Here is a 23,702-nt window from a genome sequence, read left to right as displayed (position 1 = left end):
TTCAGGCTCTTCATGTTTTTGAACACCTTTTCATGCTCCTTCTACTTTTCAGACCGTTTCATGCTACTCATATTTTTCACACCTTTTGAAGCTCTTCATTTTTTTCACACCTTTTCAAGCTCTTCATATTTTTCAACACCGTTTCATATTCCTCCTATTTTTCAGACCGTTTCATGCTCCTCATATTTTTGACAGCTACTGAAGCTCTTCATATATTTCACATCTTTTCAGGCTCTTCATGTTTTTCAACACCTCTTCATGCACCTCCTATATTTCAGACCGTTTCATGCTCCTCATAATTTTGACACCTTTGAAGCTCTTCATATTTTTCAAACCTTTTCAGGCTCTTCATGTTTTTCAACACCACTTCATGCACCTCCTATATTTCAGACCGTTTCATGCTCCTCATATTTTGTCACGTTTTGAAGCTCTTCATATTTTTCGCACATTTCAGTCTCTTCATGTTTTTGAATACTGCTTCATGCTCCTCCTGTTTTTCAGAGCGATTCATGCTCCTCATATTTTTGACACGTTTTGAAGCTCTTCATATTTTTCACACCTTTTCAGGCTCTTCATGTTTTTGAACACTGCTTAATGCTCCTCCTATTTTTCAGATTGTTTCATGCTCCTCATATTTTTGACACGTTTTGAAGCTCTTCATATTTTTCACACCTTTTCAGGCTCTTCATGTTTTTGAACACCGTTTCATGCTCCTCTTATTTTTTTTTTATTGTTATTTTTTTTATTTCTTTTTTATTATTTTTATTTTTTTTTCCAGTGGGTTTTGTCATACTTTGATATGAATCAGCCATGGATTTACATGTATTCCCAGTCCCGATTCCCCCTCCCACCTCCCTCTCCACCCGATTCCTCTGGGTCTTCCCAGTGCACCAAGCCGGAGCACTTGTCTCGTGCATCCTACCTGGGCTGGTGATTTGTTTCACCATAGATAGCATACATGCTGTTCTTTTGAAATATCCCACCCTCACATTCTCCCACAAAGTTTAAAAGTCTGTTCTGTATTTCTGTGTCTCTTTTTCTGTTCTGCATATAGGGTTATCGTTGTCACCTTTCTAAATTCCATATACATGTGTCAGTATGCTGTAATGTTCTTTATCTTTCTGGCTTACTTCACTCTGTAAAATGGGCTCCAGCTTCATCCATCTCATTAGGACTGATTCAAATGAATTCTTTTTAATGGCTGAGTAATATTCCATGGTGTATATGTACCACAGCTTTCTTATCCATTCATCTGCTGACGGGCATCTAGGTTGCTTCCATGTCCTGGCTATTATAAACAGTGCTGCGATGAACATTGGGGTGCACGTGTCTCTTTCAGACGAACCTATGGACACCTTATCTTTGACAAAGGAGGCAAGGATATGCAATGGAAAAAAGACAACCTCTTTAACAAGTGGTGCTGGGAAAACTGGTCAACCACTTGTAAAAGAATGAAAATAGAACACTTTCTAACACCATACACAAAAATAAACTCAAAATGGATTAAAGATCTAAATGTAAGACCAGAAACTATAAAACTCCTAGAGGAGAAGATAGGCAAAACACTCTCCGACATAAATCAAAGCAAGATCCTCTATGACCCACCTCCCAGAATATTGGAAATAAAAGCAAAACTAAACAAATGGGACCTAATGAAACTTAAAAGCTTTTGCACTACAAAGGAAACTATAAGTAAGGTGAAAAGACAGCCCTCAGATTGGGAGAAAATAATAGCAAATGAAGAAACAGACAAAGGATTAATCTCAAAAATATACAAGCAAATCCTGCAGCTCAATTCCAGAAAAATAAATGACCCAATACAAAATGAGCCAAAGAACTAAACAGACATTTCTCCAAAGAAGACATACAGATGGATAACAAACACATGAAAAGATGCTCAACATCACTCATTATTAGAGAAATGCAAATCAAAACCACAATGAGGTACCATTACATGCCAGTCAGGATGGCTGCTATCCAAAAGTCTACAAGCAATAAATGCTGGAGAGGGAGTGGAGAAAAGGGAACCCTCTTATACTGTTGGTGGGAATGCACATTAGTACAGCCGCTATGGAAAACGGTGAAGAGATTTCTTAAAAAACTGGAAATAGAACTGCCATATGACCCAGCAATTCCACTTCTGGGCATACACAATGAGGAAACCAGATCCTCATATTTTTCAGACCGTTTCAAACTCCTCATATTTTTTACACCTTTTGAAGCTCTTCATATATTTCACACCTTTTCAGACTCTTCATGTTTTTCAACACCGCTTCATGCTCCTCCTATTTTTCAGACCGTTTCATGGTCCTCATATTTTTGACACCTTTTGAAGCTCTTCATATTTTTCACACCTTTTCAGGCTCTTCATGTTTTTGAACACCGTTTCATGCTCCTCATATTTTTGACACCTTTTGAAGCTCTTCATATATTTCAAACTTTTTCAGGCTCTTCAAGTTTTTAAACAACGCTTCATGCTCCTCCTAATTTTCAGACCGTTTCATGATCCTCATATTTTTGACACCTTTTGAAGCTCTTCATATTTTTCACACCTTTTCAGGCTCTTCATGTTTTTGAAAACCGTTTCCTGCTCCTCCGATTATTCAGATCGTTTCATGCTCCTCATATTTTTGACACCTTTTGAAGCTCTTCATATTTTTCACAGCTTAACAGGCTCTTCATGTTTTTGAACACCAATTCATGCTACTCCTATTTTTCAGACCGTTTCATGCTCCTCATATTTTTGACACCTTTTGAAGCTCTTCATATTTTTCACACTTTTTCAGGCTCTTCACGTTTTTAAACAACGCTTCATGCTCCTCCTAATTTTCAGACCGGTTCATGATCCTCATATCTTTGACACCTTTTGAAGCTCTTCATATTTTTCACACCTTTTCAGGCTCTTCATGTTTTTCAACACCAATTCATTCTCCTCCTAATTTTCAGATCGTTTCATGCTCCACATATTTTTCACACCTTTTGAAGCTAATCATTTTTTTCACACCTCTTCATGCTTTTCATGTTTTTGAACACCGTTTCATGCTCCTCATATTTTTGACACCTTTTGAAGCTCTTCATATTTTTCACAGCTTAACAGGCTCTTCATGTTTTTGAACACCAATTCATGCTACTCCTATATTTCAGACCGTTTCATGCTCCTCATATTTTTGACACCTTTTGAAGCTCTTCATATTTTTCACACTTTTTCAGTCTCTTAATGTTTTTCAATGCCACTTCACGCTCCTCCTATTTTTTAGATCGTTTCATGCTCCTCATAATTTTGACACCTTTTGAAGCTCTTCATATTTTTCACACCTTTTGAAGCTCTTCATATTTTTCACACCATTTCAGGCTCTTCATGATTTTCAACACCGTTTCATGCTGCTTCTATTTTTCAGACCATTTCATGCTCCTCATATTTTTCACACCTTTTGAAGCTCTTCATATTTTTCACACCTTTTCAGGCTCTTCATGTTTTTCTACACCACTTCATGCTTCTCCTATTTTTCAGCCCGTTTCATGCTCCTCATTTATTTCACACCTTTTGAAGCTCTTCGTATTTTTCACACCTTTTCAGGCTCTTCATGTTTTTCAACACCGTTTCATGCTGCTTCTATTTTTCAGACCGTTTCATGCTCCTCATATTTTTCACACCTTTTGAAGCTCTTCATATTTTTCACACCTTTTCAGGCTCTTCATGTTTTTCTACACCACTTCATGCTTCTCCTATTTTTCAGCCCGTTTCATGCTCCTCATGTATTTCACACCTTTTGAAGCTCTTCATATTTTTCACACCTTTTCAGGCTCTTCATGTTTTTGAACACCACTTCATGCTCCTCCTATTTTTCAGACCGTTTCATGCTCCTCATATTTTTGACATCTTTTGAAGCTTTTCATATTTTTCACACTTTTTCAGGCTCTTCAAGTTTTTCAACACCACTTCATGCTCCTCCTTTTTTGCAGACCGTTTCATGCTCCTCATATTTTTGATACATTTTGATGATCTTCATATTTTTCACACCTTTTCAGGCTCTTCATTTTTTCAACACCACTTCATGCTCTTCCTATTTTTCAGACCGTTTCATGCTCATCTCTTTTTTGAAACCTTTTCAAGCTTTTCATATTTTTCACAACGTTTCAGGCTCTTCAAGTTTTTGAACACCGCTTCATGCTCCTCGTATTTTTCAGACCGTTTCATGCTCATCTCATTTTTGACACCTTTTGAAGCTTTTCATATTTTTCACAACTTTTCAGGCTCTTCATGTTTTTGAACACCGCTTCATGCTCCTCCTATTTTTCAGACCGTTTCATGCTCCTCATATTTTACACCTTTTGAAGCTCTTCATATTTTTCACACCTTTTCAGGCTCTTCATGTTTTTGATCACCGTTACATTCTCCTCCTATTATTCAGACCGTTTCATGCTCCTCATATTTTGACACTTTTTGAAGCTCTTTATATATTTCACACCTTTTCAGGCTCTTCATGTTTTTGAACACAGCTTCATGCTCCTCCTATTTTTCAGACAGTTTCATGCTCCTCATATTTTTGACACCTTTTGAAGCTCTTCATATTTTTCACACCTTTTGAAGCTCTTCATATTTTGCACGTGTTTTCAGGCTCTTCATGTTTTTGAACACCACTTCATGCTCCTCCTATTTTGCAGACCGTTTCATGCTCCTCATATTTTTGACACCTTTTGAAGCTCTTCATATTTTTCCCACCTTTTCAGGCTCTTCATGTTTTTGAACACCACTTCATGCTCCTCCTATTTTTCAGACCGTTTCATGGTCCTCATATTTTTGACACCTTTTGAAGCTTTTCATATTTTTCACACCTTTTGAAGCTCTTCATATTTATCAAACCTTTTGAAGCTCTTCATATTTTTCACCCCTTTTCAGACTCTGCATGTTTTTGAACACCGCTTCATGCTCCTCCTATTTTTGAGAACGTTTCATGCTCCTCATGTATTTCCCACCTTTTGAAGCTCTTCATATTTGTCACACCTTTTCAGGCTCCTCATGTTTTTCAACACCGCTTCATGCTCCTCCTATTTTTCAGACCGTTTCATGCTCCTCATATTTTTCACACCTTTTGAAGCTGTTCATATTTTTCACACCTTTTCAGGCTCTTCATGTTTTTGAGCACCGGTTCATGCTCCTCCTATTTTTCAGACCGTATCATGCTCCTCATATTTTTCACACCTTTTGGAGCTCTTCATATTTTTCACACCTTTTCAGGCTCTTCAGGTTTTTCGACACCGGTTCATGCTCCTCATATTTTTCAGACCGTTTCATGCTTCTCATTTTTTTCACACCTTTTGAAGCTCTTCATATATTTCACACCTGTTCAGGCTCTTCATTTTTTTCAACACTACATCATGCTCCTCCTATTTTTCAGACCGTTTCATGCTCATCTCATTTTTGACATCTTCTGAAGCTCTTCATATTTTTCACACCTTTTGAAGCTCTTCATATTTTTCACAAGATTTCAGTCTCAGCATGTTTTTGAACACCGCTTCATGCTCCTCCTATTTTCAGACCGTTTCATGCTCCTCATGTATTTCACACCTTTTGAAGCTCTTCATATTTGTCACAACTTTTCAGGCTCCTCATGTTTTTCAACACCGCTTCATGCTCCTCCTATTTTTCAGAACGTTTCATGTTCCTCATATTTTTCACACCTTTTGAAGCTCTTCATATTTTTAACACCTTTTCAGGCTCTTCATGTTTTTGAACACCGCTTCATGCTCCTCCTAATTTTTAAACCGTTTAATGCTCCTCATGTATTTCACACCATTTGAAGCTCTTCATATTTTTCACACCATTTCAGGCTCTTCATGTGTTTGAACACGATTTCATGCTCCTCCTATTTTTCAGACCGTTTCATGCTCCTCATATTTTTGACATCTTTTGAAGCTCTTCATATTTCTCACACCTTTTCAGGCTCTTCATGTTTTTGAACACCGCTTCATGCTCCTCCTATTTTTCAGACCGTTTCATGCTCATCTCATTTTTGACACCTTTTGAAGCTCTTCATATTTTTCAAACCTTTTGAAGCTCTTCATATTTTTCACACCTTTTCAGACTCTGCATGTTTTTGAACACCGCTTCATGCTCCTCCTGTTTTTCAGATCGTTTCATGCTCCTCATGTATTTCACACCTTTTGAAGCTCTTCATATTTGTCACACCTTTTCAGGCTCTTCATGTTTTTCAACACCGCTTCATGCTCCTCCTATTTTTCAGACCGTTTCATGATCCTCATATTTTTCACACTTTTTGAAGCTCTTCATATTTTTCACACATTTTAAGGCTCTTCATGTTTTTCAACATCGCTTCATGCTCCTCCTATTTTTCAGACCGTTTCAAGCTTCTCATGTATTTCCCACCTTTTGAAGCTCGTCATATTTTGCACACGTTTTCAGGCTCTTCATGTTTTTTCACAACCACTTCATGCTCCTCCTATTTTTCAGACCGTATCATGCTCCTCATATTTTTCACACCCTTTCAGGCTCTTCATTATTTTCAACACAACTTCATGCTCCTCCCATTTTTCAGACCGTTTTTTACTCATCTCATTTTTGACACCTTTTGAAGCTGTTCATATTTTTCACACCTTTTGAAGCTCTTCATGTTTTTGAACACCGTTTCATGCTCCTCCTATTTTTCAGACCGTTTCATGCTCCTCATATATTTCACAACTTTTGAAGCTCTTCATATATTTCACACCTTTTCAGGAACTTCATGTTTTTCAACACCTCTTCATGATCCTCCTATTTTTCAGACCGTTTCATATTCCTCATATTTTGACACCTTTTTAGGCTCTTCATGTTTTTTACACCTTTTCAGGCTCTTCATGTTTTTCAACACCGCTTCATGCTCCTCCTATTTTTCAGACCGTGTCATGCTCCTCCTATTTTTGACACATTTTGAAGCTCTTCATATTTTTCACACCTTTTGAAGCTCTTCATATTTTTCACACCTTTTGAGCTCTTCATATTTTTCAAACCTTTACAGGCTCTTCATGTATTTCAACACCGCTTCATGCTCCTCCAATTTTTCAGACAATTTCATGCTCGTCATATTTTTCAAACCTTTTAAAGCTCTTCATAATTTTCACACCTATTCATGCTCTTCATTTTTTACACACTGTTTCATGCTCCTCCTATTTTTCAGACCGTTTCATGCTCATCTAATTTTTGACACCTTTTGAAGCTATGCATATTTTTCACAACTTTTCAGGCTCTTCATGTTTTTCAACACCACTGCATGCTTCTCGTATTTTTAAGACCGTTTCATGCTCCTCATACTTTTGACACCTTTAGAAGCTCTTCATATTTTTCACACCTTTTCAGGCTCTTCATGTTTTTCAACACCGCTTCATGCTCCTCTTCTTTTTCAGACCGTTTCAGGCTCCTCATATTTTTGACACCTTTTTAAGCTCTTCATGTTTTTCACACATTTTCAGGCTCTTCATGTATTTCAACACCGCTTCATGCTCCTCCTATTTTTCAGAACGTTTCATGCTCCTCATATTTTTGACACCTTTTGAAGCTCTTCATATTTTTCTCACCCTTTGAAGCTCTTCATATTTTTCTCACCCTTTGAAGCTCTTCATATTTTTCATATTTTTGAAGCTCTTCATATTTTCACAACTTTTCAGGCTCTTCATGTTTTTGAACACCACTTCATGCTCCTTCTATTTTTCAGAGAGTTTCATGCTCCTCATGTATTTCAAACCTTTTGAAGCTTTTCATATTTTTCACTCTTTTTCAGGCTCTTCATGTTTTTCAACACCACTTCATTCTTCTCCTATTTTTCAGCCCGTTTCATGCTCCTCATGTCTTTCACACCTTTTGAAGCTCTTCACATTTTTCACACCTTTTCAGGCTCTTCATGTTTTTGATCACCATTTCATGCTCCTCCCATTTTTCAGACCGTTTCATGCTCCTCATATTTTTGACACCTTTTGAAGCTGTTCATATTTTTCACACCTTTTCAGACTCTTCATGTTTTTGAACACCGCTTCATGCTCCTCCTATTAATCAGACAGTTTCCTGCTTCTCATATTTTTGACACCTTTTGAAGCTCTTCATATTTTTCACACCCTTTCAGGCTCTTAATGTTTTTCAACACCACTTCATGCTCCTCCTATTTTTCATACGTTTTCATGCTCCTCATATTTTTGACACCTTTTGAAGCTCTTCATATTGTTCACACCTTTTCAGGCTCTTCATGTTTTTGAACACCGTTTCATGTTCCTCGTATTTTTCAGGCCATTTCATGCTCGTCATGTTTTTCACACTTTTGAAGCTCTTCATATTTTTCACACCTTTTCAGGATCTTCATGTTTTCCAACACCACTTCATGCTTCTCCTATTTTTCAGCCCGTTTCATGCTCCTCATATTTTTGACACCTTTTGAAGCTTTTCATATTTTTCACACCTTTTCAGGCTCTTCATGTTTTTGAACACCACTTCATGCTCCTTTTATTTTTCAGAGAGTTTCATGCTCCTCATGTATTTCACACGTTTTGAAGCTCTTCATATGTTTCACATCTTTTGAAGTTCTTCATATTTTTCACACCTTTTCAAGCTCTTCATATTTTTCTCACCTTTTCAGACTCTTCATGTTTTTCAACACCGCTTCATGCTCCTCCTATTTTTCAGACCGTTTCATGCTCCACACATTTTGAAACCTTTTGAAGCCCTTCATATTTTTCACACCTTTTCAGGCTCTCCATGTTTTTCATCACCGATTCATGCTCCTCCTATTTTTGAGGCCGTTTCATGCTCCTCATATTTTTGACACCTTTTGAAGCTCTTCATATTTTTCACACCTTTTAGGCTCTTCATGTTTTTGAACAGCGCTTCATGCTCCTCATATTTTTCAGACCGTTTCATGCTCCTCATATTTTTCACACCTTTTGAAGCTCTTCATATTTTTCATATTTTTGAAGCTCTTCATATTTTTCACACTTTTTCGGGCTCTTCATGTTTTTGAGCACACCTTCTTGCTCCTCCTATTTTTCAGACCGTTTCATGCTCCTCATGTATTTCACACCATTTGAAGCTCTTCATGTTTTTCACACCTTTTCAGTCTCTTCATGTATTTGAACACCATTTCATGCTCCTCCGATTTTTTAGACCATTTCATGCTCCTCACATTTTTGACACCTTTTGAAGCTCTTCATATTTTTCACACCTTTTCAGGTTCTTCATGTTTTTGAACACCGCTTCATGCTCCTCCAATTTTTCAGACCGTTTCATGTTTCTCATATTTTTGACACCTTTTGAAGCTCTTCATATTTTTCACACCTTTTGAAGCTCTTCATATTTTTCATATATTTGAAGCTCTTCATATTTTTCACACCATTTCAGGCTTTTCATGTATTTGAACACCGGTTCATGCTCCTCCTATTTTTCAGACCGTTTCGTGCTCCTCCTATTTTTCACTCCTTTTGAAGCTCTTCACATTTTTCACACCTTTTCAGTCTCTACATGTTTTTGAACACCGCTTCATGCTCCTCCTATTTCTCAGACCATTTCATGCTCCTCATGTATTTCACACCTTTTGAAGCTCTTAGTATTTTGTACACATTTTCAGGCTTTTCATGTTTTTCACAACCACTTCATGCTCCTCATATTTTTCAGACCGTTTCATGCACATTTCATTTTTGACTCCTTTTGAAGCTCTTCATATTTTTCACACCATTTTCAGGCTCTTCATGTTTTTCAACACCGCTTTATGATCCTCCTATTTTTCAGACCGTTTCATATTCCTCATATTTTTGACATTTTTTGAGGCTCTTCATATTTTTCACACCTTTTCAGGCTCTTCATGTTTTTGAACACCGTTTCATGCTCCTCCTATTTTTCTGACCGTTTCATGCACATCTCATTTTTGACACTTTTTGAAGCCTTTGATATTTTTCACACCATTTTCAGGCTCTTCATGTTTTTCAACACCGCTTGATGATCCTCCTATTTTTCAGACCGTTTCATGCTCCTCATATATTTGACACCTTTTGAAGTACTTCATATTTTTCACACCTTTTCAGGCTCTTCATGTTTTTGAACACCGTTTCATGCTCCTCCTATTTTTCTGACCGTTTCATGCACATCTCATTTTTGACACTTTTTGAAGCCTTTGATATTTTTCACACCATTTTCAGGCTCTTCATGTTTTTGAACACCGTTTCATGCTCCTCCTATTTTTCAGACCGTTTCATGCTCCTCTTATGTTTGACACCTTTTGAAGCTCTTCATATTTTTCACACCTTTTCACGCTCTTCATGTTTTTGAACACCGCTTCATGCTCCGCCTAATTTTCAGACCGTTTCATGCTCCTCATATTTTTGACACCTTTTGAAGCTCTTCATATATTTCACACCTGTTCAGGCTCTTCATTTTTTTCAACACTACATCATGCTCCTCCTATTTTTCAGACCGTTTCATGCTCATCTCATTTTTGACATCTTCTGAAGCTCTTCATATTTTTCACACCTTTTGAAGCTCTTCATATTTTTCACAAGATTTCAGTCTCAGCATGTTTTTGAACACCGCTTCATGCTCCTCCTATTTTCAGACCGTTTCATGCTCCTCATGTATTTCACACCTTTTGAAGCTCTTCATATTTGTCACAACTTTTCAGGCTCCTCATGTTTTTCAACACCGCTTCATGCTCCTCCTATTTTTCAGAACGTTTCATGTTCCTCATATTTTTCACACCTTTTGAAGCTCTTCATATTTTTAACACCTTTTCAGGCTCTTCATGTTTTTGAACACCGCTTCATGCTCCTCCTAATTTTTAAACCGTTTAATGCTCCTCATGTATTTCACACCATTTGAAGCTCTTCATATTTTTCACACCATTTCAGGCTCTTCATGTGTTTGAACACGATTTCATGCTCCTCCTATTTTTCAGACCGTTTCATGCTCCTCATATTTTTGACATCTTTTGAAGCTCTTCATATTTCTCACACCTTTTCAGGCTCTTCATGTTTTTGAACACCGCTTCATGCTCCTCCTATTTTTCAGACCGTTTCATGCTCATCTCATTTTTGACACCTTTTGAAGCTCTTCATATTTTTCAAACCTTTTGAAGCTCTTCATATTTTTCACACCTTTTCAGACTCTGCATGTTTTTGAACACCGCTTCATGCTCCTCCTGTTTTTCAGATCGTTTCATGCTCCTCATGTATTTCACACCTTTTGAAGCTCTTCATATTTGTCACACCTTTTCAGGCTCTTCATGTTTTTCAACACCGCTTCATGCTCCTCCTATTTTTCAGACCGTTTCATGATCCTCATATTTTTCACACTTTTTGAAGCTCTTCATATTTTTCACACATTTTAAGGCTCTTCATGTTTTTCAACATCGCTTCATGCTCCTCCTATTTTTCAGACCGTTTCAAGCTTCTCATGTATTTCCCACCTTTTGAAGCTCGTCATATTTTGCACACGTTTTCAGGCTCTTCATGTTTTTTCACAACCACTTCATGCTCCTCCTATTTTTCAGACCGTATCATGCTCCTCATATTTTTCACACCTTTTCAGGCTCTTCATTATTTTCAACACAACTTCATGCTCCTCCCATTTTTCAGACCGTTTTTTACTCATCTCATTTTTGACACCTTTTGAAGCTGTTCATATTTTTCACACCTTTTGAAGCTCTTCATGTTTTTGAACACCGTTTCATGCTCCTCCTATTTTTCAGACCGTTTCATGCTCCTCATATATTTCACAACTTTTGAAGCTCTTCATATATTTCACACCTTTTCAGGAACTTCATGTTTTTCAACACCTCTTCATGATCCTCCTATTTTTCAGACCGTTTCATATTCCTCATATTTTGACACCTTTTTAGGCTCTTCATGTTTTTTACACCTTTTCAGGCTCTTCATGTTTTTCAACACCGCTTCATGCTCCTCCTATTTTTCAGACCGTGTCATGCTCCTCCTATTTTTGACACATTTTGAAGCTCTTCATATTTTTCACACCTTTTGAAGCTCTTCATATTTTTCACACCTTTTGAGCTCTTCATATTTTTCAAACCTTTACAGGCTCTTCATGTATTTCAACACCGCTTCATGCTCCTCCAATTTTTCAGACAATTTCATGCTCGTCATATTTTTCAAACCTTTTAAAGCTCTTCATAATTTTCACACCTATTCATGCTCTTCATTTTTTACACACTGTTTCATGCTCCTCCTATTTTTCAGACCGTTTCATGCTCATCTAATTTTTGACACCTTTTGAAGCTATGCATATTTTTCACAACTTTTCAGGCTCTTCATGTTTTTCAACACCACTGCATGCTTCTCGTATTTTTAAGACCGTTTCATGCTCCTCATACTTTTGACACCTTTAGAAGCTCTTCATATTTTTCACACCTTTTCAGGCTCTTCATGTTTTTCAACACCGCTTCATGCTCCTCTTCTTTTTCAGACCGTTTCAGGCTCCTCATATTTTTGACACCTTTTTAAGCTCTTCATGTTTTTCACACATTTTCAGGCTCTTCATGTATTTCAACACCGCTTCATGCTCCTCCTATTTTTCAGAACGTTTCATGCTCCTCATATTTTTGACACCTTTTGAAGCTCTTCATATTTTTCTCACCCTTTGAAGCTCTTCATATTTTTCTCACCCTTTGAAGCTCTTCATATTTTTCATATTTTTGAAGCTCTTCATATTTTCACAACTTTTCAGGCTCTTCATGTTTTTGAACACCACTTCATGCTCCTTCTATTTTTCAGAGAGTTTCATGCTCCTCATGTATTTCAAACCTTTTGAAGCTTTTCATATTTTTCACTCTTTTTCAGGCTCTTCATGTTTTTCAACACCACTTCATTCTTCTCCTATTTTTCAGCCCGTTTCATGCTCCTCATGTCTTTCACACCTTTTGAAGCTCTTCACATTTTTCACACCTTTTCAGGCTCTTCATGTTTTTGATCACCATTTCATGCTCCTCCCATTTTTCAGACCGTTTCATGCTCCTCATATTTTTGACACCTTTTGAAGCTGTTCATATTTTTCACACCTTTTCAGACTCTTCATGTTTTTGAACACCGCTTCATGCTCCTCCTATTAATCAGACAGTTTCCTGCTTCCCATATTTTTGACACCTTTTGAAGCTCTTCATATTTTTCACACCCTTTCAGGCTCTTAATGTTTTTCAACACCACTTCATGCTCCTCCTATTTTTCATACGTTTTCATGCTCCTCATATTTTTGACACCTTTTGAAGCTCTTCATATTGTTCACACCTTTTCAGGCTCTTCATGTTTTTGAACACCGTTTCATGTTCCTCGTATTTTTCAGGCCATTTCATGCTCGTCATGTTTTTCACACTTTTGAAGCTCTTCATATTTTTCACACCTTTTCAGGATCTTCATGTTTTCCAACACCACTTCATGCTTCTCCTATTTTTCAGCCCGTTTCATGCTCCTCATATTTTTGACACCTTTTGAAGCTTTTCATATTTTTCACACCTTTTCAGGCTCTTCATGTTTTTGAACACCACTTCATGCTCCTTTTATTTTTCAGAGAGTTTCATGCTCCTCATGTATTTCACACGTTTTGAAGCTCTTCATATGTTTCACATCTTTTGAAGTTCTTCATATTTTTCACACCTTTTCAAGCTCTTCATATTTTTCTCACCTTTTCAGACTCTTCATGTTTTTCAACACCGCTTCATGCTCCTCCTATTTTTCAGACCGTTTCATGCTCCACACATTTTGAAACCTTTTGAAGCCCTTCATATTTTTCACACCTTTTCAGGCTCTCCATGTTTTTCATCACCGATTCATGCTCCTCCTATTTTTGAGGCCGTTTCATGCTCCTCATATTTTTGACACCTTTTGAAGCTCTTCATATTTTTCACACCTTTTAGGCTCTTCATGTTTTTGAACAGCGCTTCATGCTCCTCATATTTTTCAGACCGTTTCATGCTCCTCATATTTTTCACACCTTTTGAAGCTCTTCATATTTTTCATATTTTTGAAGCTCTTCATATTTTTCACACTTTTTCGGGCTCTTCATGTTTTTGAGCACACCTTCTTGCTCCTCCTATTTTTCAGACCGTTTCATGCTCCTCATGTATTTCACACCATTTGAAGCTCTTCATGTTTTTCACACCTTTTCAGTCTCTTCATGTATTTGAACACCATTTCATGCTCCTCCGATTTTTTAGACCATTTCATGCTCCTCACATTTTTGACACCTTTTGAAGCTCTTCATATTTTTCACACCTTTTCAGGTTCTTCATGTTTTTGAACACCGCTTCATGCTCCTCCAATTTTTCAGACCGTTTCATGTTTCTCATATTTTTGACACCTTTTGAAGCTCTTCATATTTTTCACACCTTTTGAAGCTCTTCATATTTTTCATATATTTGAAGCTCTTCATATTTTTCACACCATTTCAGGCTTTTCATGTATTTGAACACCGGTTCATGCTCCTCCTATTTTTCAGACCGTTTCGTGCTCCTCCTATTTTTCACTCCTTTTGAAGCTCTTCACATTTTTCACACCTTTTCAGTCTCTACATGTTTTTGAACACCGCTTCATGCTCCTCCTATTTCTCAGACCATTTCATGCTCCTCATGTATTTCACACCTTTTGAAGCTCTTAGTATTTTGTACACATTTTCAGGCTTTTCATGTTTTTCACAACCACTTCATGCTCCTCATATTTTTCAGACCGTTTCATGCACATTTCATTTTTGACTCCTTTTGAAGCTCTTCATATTTTTCACACCATTTTCAGGCTCTTCATGTTTTTCAACACCGCTTTATGATCCTCCTATTTTTCAGACCGTTTCATATTCCTCATATTTTTGACATTTTTTGAGGCTCTTCATATTTTTCACACCTTTTCAGGCTCTTCATGTTTTTGAACACCGTTTCATGCTCCTCCTATTTTTCTGACCGTTTCATGCACATCTCATTTTTGACACTTTTTGAAGCCTTTGATATTTTTCACACCATTTTCAGGCTCTTCATGTTTTTCAACACCGCTTGATGATCCTCCTATTTTTCAGACCGTTTCATGCTCCTCATATATTTGACACCTTTTGAAGTACTTCATATTTTTCACACCTTTTCAGGCTCTTCATGTTTTTGAACACCGTTTCATGCTCCTCCTATTTTTCTGACCGTTTCATGCACATCTCATTTTTGACACTTTTTGAAGCCTTTGATATTTTTCACACCATTTTCAGGCTCTTCATGTTTTTGAACACCGTTTCATGCTCCTCCTATTTTTCAGACCGTTTCATGCTCCTCTTATGTTTGACACCTTTTGAAGCTCTTCATATTTTTCACACCTTTTCACGCTCTTCATGTTTTTGAACACCGCTTCATGCTCCGCCTAATTTTCAGACCGTTTCATGCTCCTCATATTTTTGACACCTTTTGAAGCTCTTCATATTTTTCACACCCTTTCAGGCTCTTAATGTTTTTCAACACAACTTCATGCTCCTCCTATTTTTCAGACGTTTTCATGCTCCTCATATTTTTGACACCTTTAGAAACTCTTCATATCTTTCACACCTTTTCAGGCTCTTCATGTTTTGCCACACCGCTTCATGCTCCTCCTATTTTTCAGCCCGTTTCATGCTCCTCATGTATTTCACACCTTTTGAAGCTCTTCATATATTTCACACATTTTCAGGCTCTTCATTTTTTTCAACACCGCTTCATGCTCCTCCTATTTTTCAGACCGTTTCATGCTCCTCATATTTTTGGCACCTTTTGAAGCTCTTCATATTTTTCACACCTTTTCAGGCTCTTCATGTTTTTGAACACCGCTTCATGCTCCTCCAATTTTTCAGACCGTTTCATGTTTCTCATATTTTTGACACCTTTTGAAGCTCTTCATATTTTTCACACATTTTGAAGCTCTTCATATTTTTCATATTTTTGAAGCTCTTCATATTTTTCACACCTATTCAGGCTTTTCATGTATTTGAACACCGGTTCATGTTCCTCCTATTTTTCAGACCGTTTCATGCTCCTCCTATTTTTCACTCCTTTTGAAGCTCTTCATATTTTTCACTCCTTTTCAGTCTCTACATGTTTTTGAACACCGCTTCATGCTCCTCCTATTTCTCAGACCATTTCATGCTCCTCATGTATTTCACACCTTTTGAAGCTCTTCGTATTTTGCACACATTTTCAGGCTTTTCATGTTTTTCACAACCACTTCATGCTCCTCATATTTTTCAGACCGTTTCATGCACATTTCATTTTTGACTCCTTTTGAAGCTCTTCATATTTTTCACACCATTTTCAGGCTCTTCATGTTTTTCAACACCGCTTTATGATCCTCCTATTTTTCAGACCGTTTCATATTCCTCATATTTTTGACATTTTTTGAGGCTCTTCATATTTTTCACACCTTTTCAGGCTCTTCATGTTTTTGAACACCGTTTCATGCTCCTCCTATTTTTCAGACCGTTTCATGCACATCTCATTTTTGACACCTTTTGAAGCTCTTGATATTTTTCACACCATTTTCAGGCTCTTCATGTTTTTCAACACCGCTTTATGATCCTCCTATTTTTCAGACCGTTTCATGCTCCTCATATATTTGACACCTTTTGAAGCTCTTCGTATTTTTCATAACTTTTCAGGCTCTTCATATTTTTCACACATTTTCAAGCTGTTCATGTTTTTGAACACGGCTTCATGCTCCTCCAATTTTTCAGACCATTTCATGTTCCTCATATTTTTGACACCTTTTGAAGCTCTTCATTCTTTTCACACCTTTTGAAGCTCTTCATATTTTTCACACTTTTTGAAGCTCTTCATATTTTTCACAGTTTTCAGGCTCTTCATGCTTCTGAACACCGCTTCATGCTCCACCTATTTTTCAGACCGTTTCATGCTCTTCATATTTTTCACACCTTTTCAGGCTCTTCATATTTTTGAACACCTCTTCATGCTACTCCTATTTTTGATACCTTTTGAAGCTCTTCATATTTTTCACACCTTTTCAGGCTCTTCATGTTTTTCAACACGGCTTCATGCTACTCCTATTTTTGATACCTTTTGAAGCTCCTCATATTCTTCAAACCATTTCATGCTCTTCTTTTTTTTCATCACCGCTTCATGCTCCTCTTATTTTTCAGACCGTTTCATGCTCCTCATATTTTGACACCTTTTAACCTGTTCATATTTTACACATTTTCAGGCTCTTCAAGTTTTTCAACACCGTTTCATGCTACTACTATTTTTGATACCTTTTGAAGCTCCTTATATTCTTCAAACCATTTCATGCTCTTCTATTTTTTCATCACCGCTTCATGCTCCTCCTATTTTTCAGACCGTTTCATGCTCCTCCTATTTTGAGACCGTTTCATGCTCCTCATATTTTTCACACCTTTAGAAGCTCTTCGTATTTTTCTCACCTTTTCAGGCTCTTCATGTTTTTCAACACCGCTTCATGATCCTCCTATTTTTCTGACAGTTTCATGCTCCTCATATTTTTCATCCTTTTTGAAGCTCTTCATATTTTTCACACCTTTAGAAGCTCTTCGTATTTTTCTCACCTTTTCAGGCTCTTCATGTTTTTGAACACCACTTCATGCTCCTCCGATTTTCAGACCGTTTCATGCTCCTCATACTTTTGACACCTTTAGAAGCTCTTCATATTTTTCACACCTTTTCAGGCTCTTCATGTTTTTCAACACCGCTTCATGCTCCTCTTCTTTTTCAGACCGTTTCAGGCTCCTCATATTTTTGACACCTTTTTAAGCTCTTCATGTTTTTCACACATTTTCAGGCTCTTCATGTATTTCAACACCGCTTCATGCTCCTCCTATTTTTCAGAACGTTTCATGCTCCTCATATTTTTGACACCTTTTGAAGCTCTTCATATTTTTCTCACCCTTTGAAGCTCTTCATATTTTTCATATTTGAAGCTCTTCATATTTTCACAACTTTTCAGGCTCTTCATGTTTTTGAACACCACTTCATGCTCCTTTTATTTTTCAGAGAGTTTCATGCTCCTCATGTATTTCACACCTTTTGAAGCTTTTCATATTTTTCACACTTTTTCAGGCTCTTCATGTTTTTCAACACCACTTCATTCTTCTCCTATTTTTCAGCCCGTTTCATGCTCCTCATGTCTTTCACACCTTTTGAAGCTCTTCACATTTTTCACACCTTTCCAGGCTCTTCATGTTTTTGATCACCATTTCATGCTCCTCCCATTTTTCAGACCGTTTCATGCTCCTCATATTTTTGACACATTTTGAAGCTCTTCATATTTTTCACACCTTTTCAGACTCTTCATGTTTTTGAACACCGCTTCATGCTCCTCCTATTTTTCAGACCGTTTCATGCTTCTCATATTTTTGACACCTTTTGAAGCTCTTCATATTTTTCACACCCTTTCAGGCTCTTAATGTTTTTCAACACCACTTCATGCTCCTCCTATTTTTCATACGTTTTCATGCTCCTCATATTTTTGACACCTTTTGAAGCTCTTCATATTGTTCACACCTTTTCAGGCTCTTCATGTTTTTGAACACCGTTTCATGTTCCTCGTATTTTTCAGGCCATTTCATGCTCGTCATGTATTTCACACTTTTGAAGCTCTTCATATTTTTCACACCTTTTCAGGATCTTCATGTTTTTCAACACCACTTCATGCTTCTCCTATTTTTCAGCCCGTTTCATGCTCCTCATATTTTTGACACCTTTTGAAGCTTTTCATATTTTTCACACCTTTTCAGGCTCTTCATGTTTTTGAACACCACTTCATGCTCCTTCTATTTTTCAGAGAGTTTCATGCTCCTCATGTATTTCACACGTTTTGAAGCTCTTCATATGTTTCACACCTTTTGAAGTTTTTCATATTTTTCACACCTTTTCAAGCTCTTCATATTTTTCACACCTTTTCAGGCTCTTCATGTTTTTCAACACCGCTTTATGCTTCTCCTATTTTTCAGACCGTTACTTGCTCCTCATATTTTTGACACCTTTAGAAGTTCTTCATATTTTTCACACCTTTTCAGGCTCTTCATATTTTTCAACACCGCTTCATGCTCCTCCTATTTTTCAGACCGTTTCAAGGTCCTCATATTTTTGACACCTTTTGAAGCTTTTCATATTTTTCACACCTTTTCAGGCTCTTCATTTTTTTCAACAGTACTTCTTGCTCCTCCAATTTTTCAGACCGTTTCATGCTCATCTAATTTTTGACACCTTTTGAAGCTATGCATATTTTTCACAACTTTTCAGGCTCTTCATGTTTTTCAACACCACTGCATGCTTCTCGTATTTTTAAGACCGTTTCATGCTCCTCATACTTTTGACACCTTTAGAAGCTCTTCATATTTTTCACACCTTTTCAGGCTCTTCATGTTTTTCAACACCGCTTCATGCTCCTCTTCTTTTTCAGACCGTTTCAGGCTCCTCATATTTTTGACACCTTTTTAAGCTCTTCATGTTTTTCACACATTTTCAGGCTCTTCATGTATTTCAACACCGCTTCATGCTCCTCCTATTTTTCAGAACGTTTCATGCTCCTCATATTTTTGACACCTTTTGAAGCTCTTCATATTTTTCTCACCCTTTGAAGCTCTTCATATTTTTCTCACCCTTTGAAGCTCTTCATATTTTTCATATTTTTGAAGCTCTTCATATTTTCACAACTTTTCAGGCTCTTCATGTTTTTGAACACCACTTCATGCTCCTTCTATTTTTCAGAGAGTTTCATGCTCCTCATGTATTTCACACCTTTTGAAGCTTTTCATATTTTTCACTCTTTTTCAGGCTCTTCATGTTTTTCAACACCACTTCATTCTTCTCCTATTTTTCAGCCCGTTTCATGCTCCTCATGTCTTTCACACCTTTTGAAGCTCTTCACATTTTTCACACCTTTTCAGGCTCTTCATGTTTTTGATCACCATTTCATGCTCCTCCCATTTTTCAGACCGTTTCATGCTCCTCATATTTTTGACACCTTTTGAAGCTGTTCATATTTTTCACACCTTTTCAGACTCTTCATGTTTTTGAACACCGCTTCATGCTCCTCCTATTATTCAGACAGTTTCCTGCTTCTCATATTTTTGACACCTTTTGAAGCTCTTCATATTTTTCACACCCTTTCAGGCTCTTAATGTTTTTCAACACCACTTCATGCTCCTCCTATTTTTCATACGTTTTCATGCTCCTCATATTTTTGACACCTTTTGAAGCTCTTCATATTGTTCACACCTTTTCAGGCTCTTCATGTTTTTGAACACCGTTTCATGTTCCTCGTATTTTTCAGGCCATTTCATGCTCGTCATGTTTTTCACACTTTTGAAGCTCTTCATATTTTTCACACCTTTTCAGGATCTTCATGTTTTCCAACACCACTTCATGCTTCTCCTATTTTTCAGCCCGTTTCATGCTCCTCATATTTTTGACACCTTTTGAAGCTTTTCATATTTTTCACACCTTTTCAGGCTCTTCATGTTTTTGAACACCACTTCATGCTCCTTTTATTTTTCAGAGAGTTTCATGCTCCTCATGTATTTCACACGTTTTGAAGCTCTTCATATGTTTCACACCTTTTGAAGTTCTTCATATTTTTCACACCTTTTCAAGCTCTTCATATTTTTCTCACCTTTTCAGGCTCTTCATGTTTTTCAACACCGCTTCATGCTCCTCCTATTTTTCAGACCGTTTCATGCTCCACACATTTTGAAACCTTTTGAAGCTCTTCATATTTTTCACACCTTTTCAGGCTCTCCATGTTTTTCATCACCGATTCATGCTCCTCCTATTTTTGAGGCCGTTTCATGCTCCTCATATTTTTGACACCTTTTGAAGCTCTTCATATTTTTCACACCTTTTAGGCTCTTCATGTTTTTGAACAGCGCTTCATGCTCCTCATATTTTTCAGACCGTTTCATGCTCCTCATATTTTTCACACCTTTTGAAGCTCTTCATATTTTTCATATTTTTGAAGCTCTTCATATTTTTCACACTTTTTCGGGCTCTTCATGTTTTTGAGCACACCTTCTTGCTCCTCCTATTTTTCAGACCGTTTCATGCTCCTCATGTATTTCACACCATTTGAAGCTCTTCATGTTTTTCACACCTTTTCAGTCTCTTCATGTATTTGAACACCATTTCATGCTCCTCCGATTTTTTAGACCATTTCATGCTCCTCATATTTTTGACACCTTTTGAAGCTCTTCATATTTTTCACACCTTTTCAGGTTCTTCATGTTTTTGAACACCGCTTCATGCTCCTCCAATTTTTCAGACCGTTTCATGTTTCTCATATTTTTCACACCTTTTGAAGCTCTTCATATTTTTCACACCTTTTGAAGCTCTTCATATTTTTCATATATTTGAAGCTCTTCATATTTTTCACACCATTTCAGGCTTTTCATGTATTTGAACACCGGTTCATGCTCCTCCTATTTTTCAGACCGTTTCGTGCTCCTCCTATTTTTCACTCCTTTTGAAGCTCTTCACATTTTTCACACCTTTTCAGTCTCTACATGTTTTTGAACACCGCTTCATGCTCCTCCTATTTCTCAGACCATTTCATGCTCCTCATGTATTTCACACCTTTTGAAGCTCTTAGTATTTTGTACACATTTTCAGGCTTTTCATGTTTTTCACAACCACTTCATGCTCCTCATATTTTTCAGACCGTTTCATGCACATTTCATTTTTGACTCCTTTTGAAGCTCTTCATATTTTTCACACCATTTTCAGGCTCTTCATGTTTTTCAACACCGCTTTATGATCCTCCTATTTTTCAGACCGTTTCATATTCCTCATATTTTTGACATTTTTTGAGGCTCTTCATATTTTTCACACCTTTTCAGGCTCTTCATGTTTTTGAACACCGTTTCATGCTCCTCCTATTTTTCTGACCGTTTCATGCACATCTCATTTTTGACACTTTTTGAAGCCTTTGATATTTTTCACACCATTTTCAGGCTCTTCATGTTTTTCAACACCGCTTTATGATCCTCCTATTTTTCAGACCGTTTCATGCTCCTCATATATTTGACACCTTTTGAAGTACTTCATATTTTTCACACCTTTTCAGGCTCTTCATGTTTTTGAACACCGTTTCATGCTCCTCCTATTTTTCTGACCGTTTCATGCACATCTCATTTTTGACACTTTTTGAAGCCTTTGATATTTTTCACACCATTTTCAGGCTCTTCATGTTTTTGAACACCGTTTCATGCTCCGCCTATTTTTCAGACCGTTTCATGCTCCTCATATTTTTGACACCTTTTGAAGCTCTTCATATTTTTCACACCCTTTCAGGCTCTTAATGTTTTTCAACACAACTTCATGCTCCTCCTATTTTTCAGACGTTTTCATGCTCCTCATATTTTTGACACCTTTAGAAACTCTTCATATCTTTCACACCTTTTCAGGCTCTTCATGTTTTGCCACACCGCTTCATGCTCCTCCTATTTTTCAGCCCGTTTCATGCTCCTCATGTATTTCACACCTTTTGAAGCTCTTCATATATTTCACACATTTTCAGGCTCTTCATTTTTTTCAACACCGCTTCATGCTCCTCCTATTTTTCAGACCGTTTCATGCTCCTCATATTTTTGACACCTTTTGAAGCTCTTCATATTTTTCACACCTTTTCAGGCTCTTCATGTTTTTGAACACCGCTTCATGCTCCTCCAATTTTTCAGACCGTTTCATGTTTCTCATATTTTTGACACCTTTTGAAGCTCTTCATATTTTTCACACCTTTTGAAGCTCTTCATATTTTTCATATTTTTGAAGCTCTTCATATTTTTCACACCTTTTCAGGCTTTTCATGTATTTGAACACCGGTTCATGTTCCTCCTATTTTTCAGACCGTTTCATGCTCCTCCTATTTTTCACTCCTTTTGAAGCTCTTCATATTTTTCACACCTTTTCAGTCTCTACATGTTTTTGAACACCGCTTCATGCTCCTCCTATTTCTCAGACCATTTCATGCTCCTCATGTATTTCACACCTTTTGAAGCTCTTCGTATTTTGCACACATTTTCAGGCTTTTCATGTTTTTCACAACCACTTCATGCTCCTCATATTTTTCAGACCGTTTCATGCACATTTCATTTTTGACTCCTTTTGAAGCTCTTCATATTTTTCACACCATTTTCAGGCTCTTCATGTTTTTCAACACCGCTTTATGATCCTACTATTTTTCAGACCGTTTCATATTCCTCATATTTTTGACATTTTTTGAGGCTCTTCATATTTTTCACACCTTTTCAGGCTCTTCATGTTTTTGAACACCGTTTCATGCTCCTCCTATTTTTCAGACCGTTTCATGCACATCTCATTTTTGACACCTTTTGAAGCTCTTGATATTTTTCACACCATTTTCAGGCTCTTCATGTTTTTCAACACCGCTTTATGATCCTCCTATTTTTCAGACCGTTTCATGCTCCTCATATATTTGACACCTTTTGAAGCTCTTCGTATTTTTCATAACTTTTCAGGCTCTTCATATTTTTCACACATTTTCAAGCTGTTCATGTTTTTGAACACGGCTTCATGCTCCTCCAATTTTTCAGACCATTTCATGTTCCTCATATTTTTGACACCTTTTGAAGCTCTTCATTCTTTTCACACCTTTTGAAGCTCTTCATATTTTTCACACTTTTTGAAGCTCTTCATATTTTTCACAGTTTTCAGGCTCTTCATGCTTCTGAACACCGCTTC

Source organism: Dama dama, unplaced genomic scaffold (assembly GCF_033118175.1).
Source record: "Dama dama isolate Ldn47 unplaced genomic scaffold, ASM3311817v1 ptg000126l, whole genome shotgun sequence".
Lineage (NCBI taxonomy): Eukaryota > Metazoa > Chordata > Mammalia > Artiodactyla > Cervidae > Dama > Dama dama.
Note: the sequence above shows the minus strand (reverse complement) of the source record.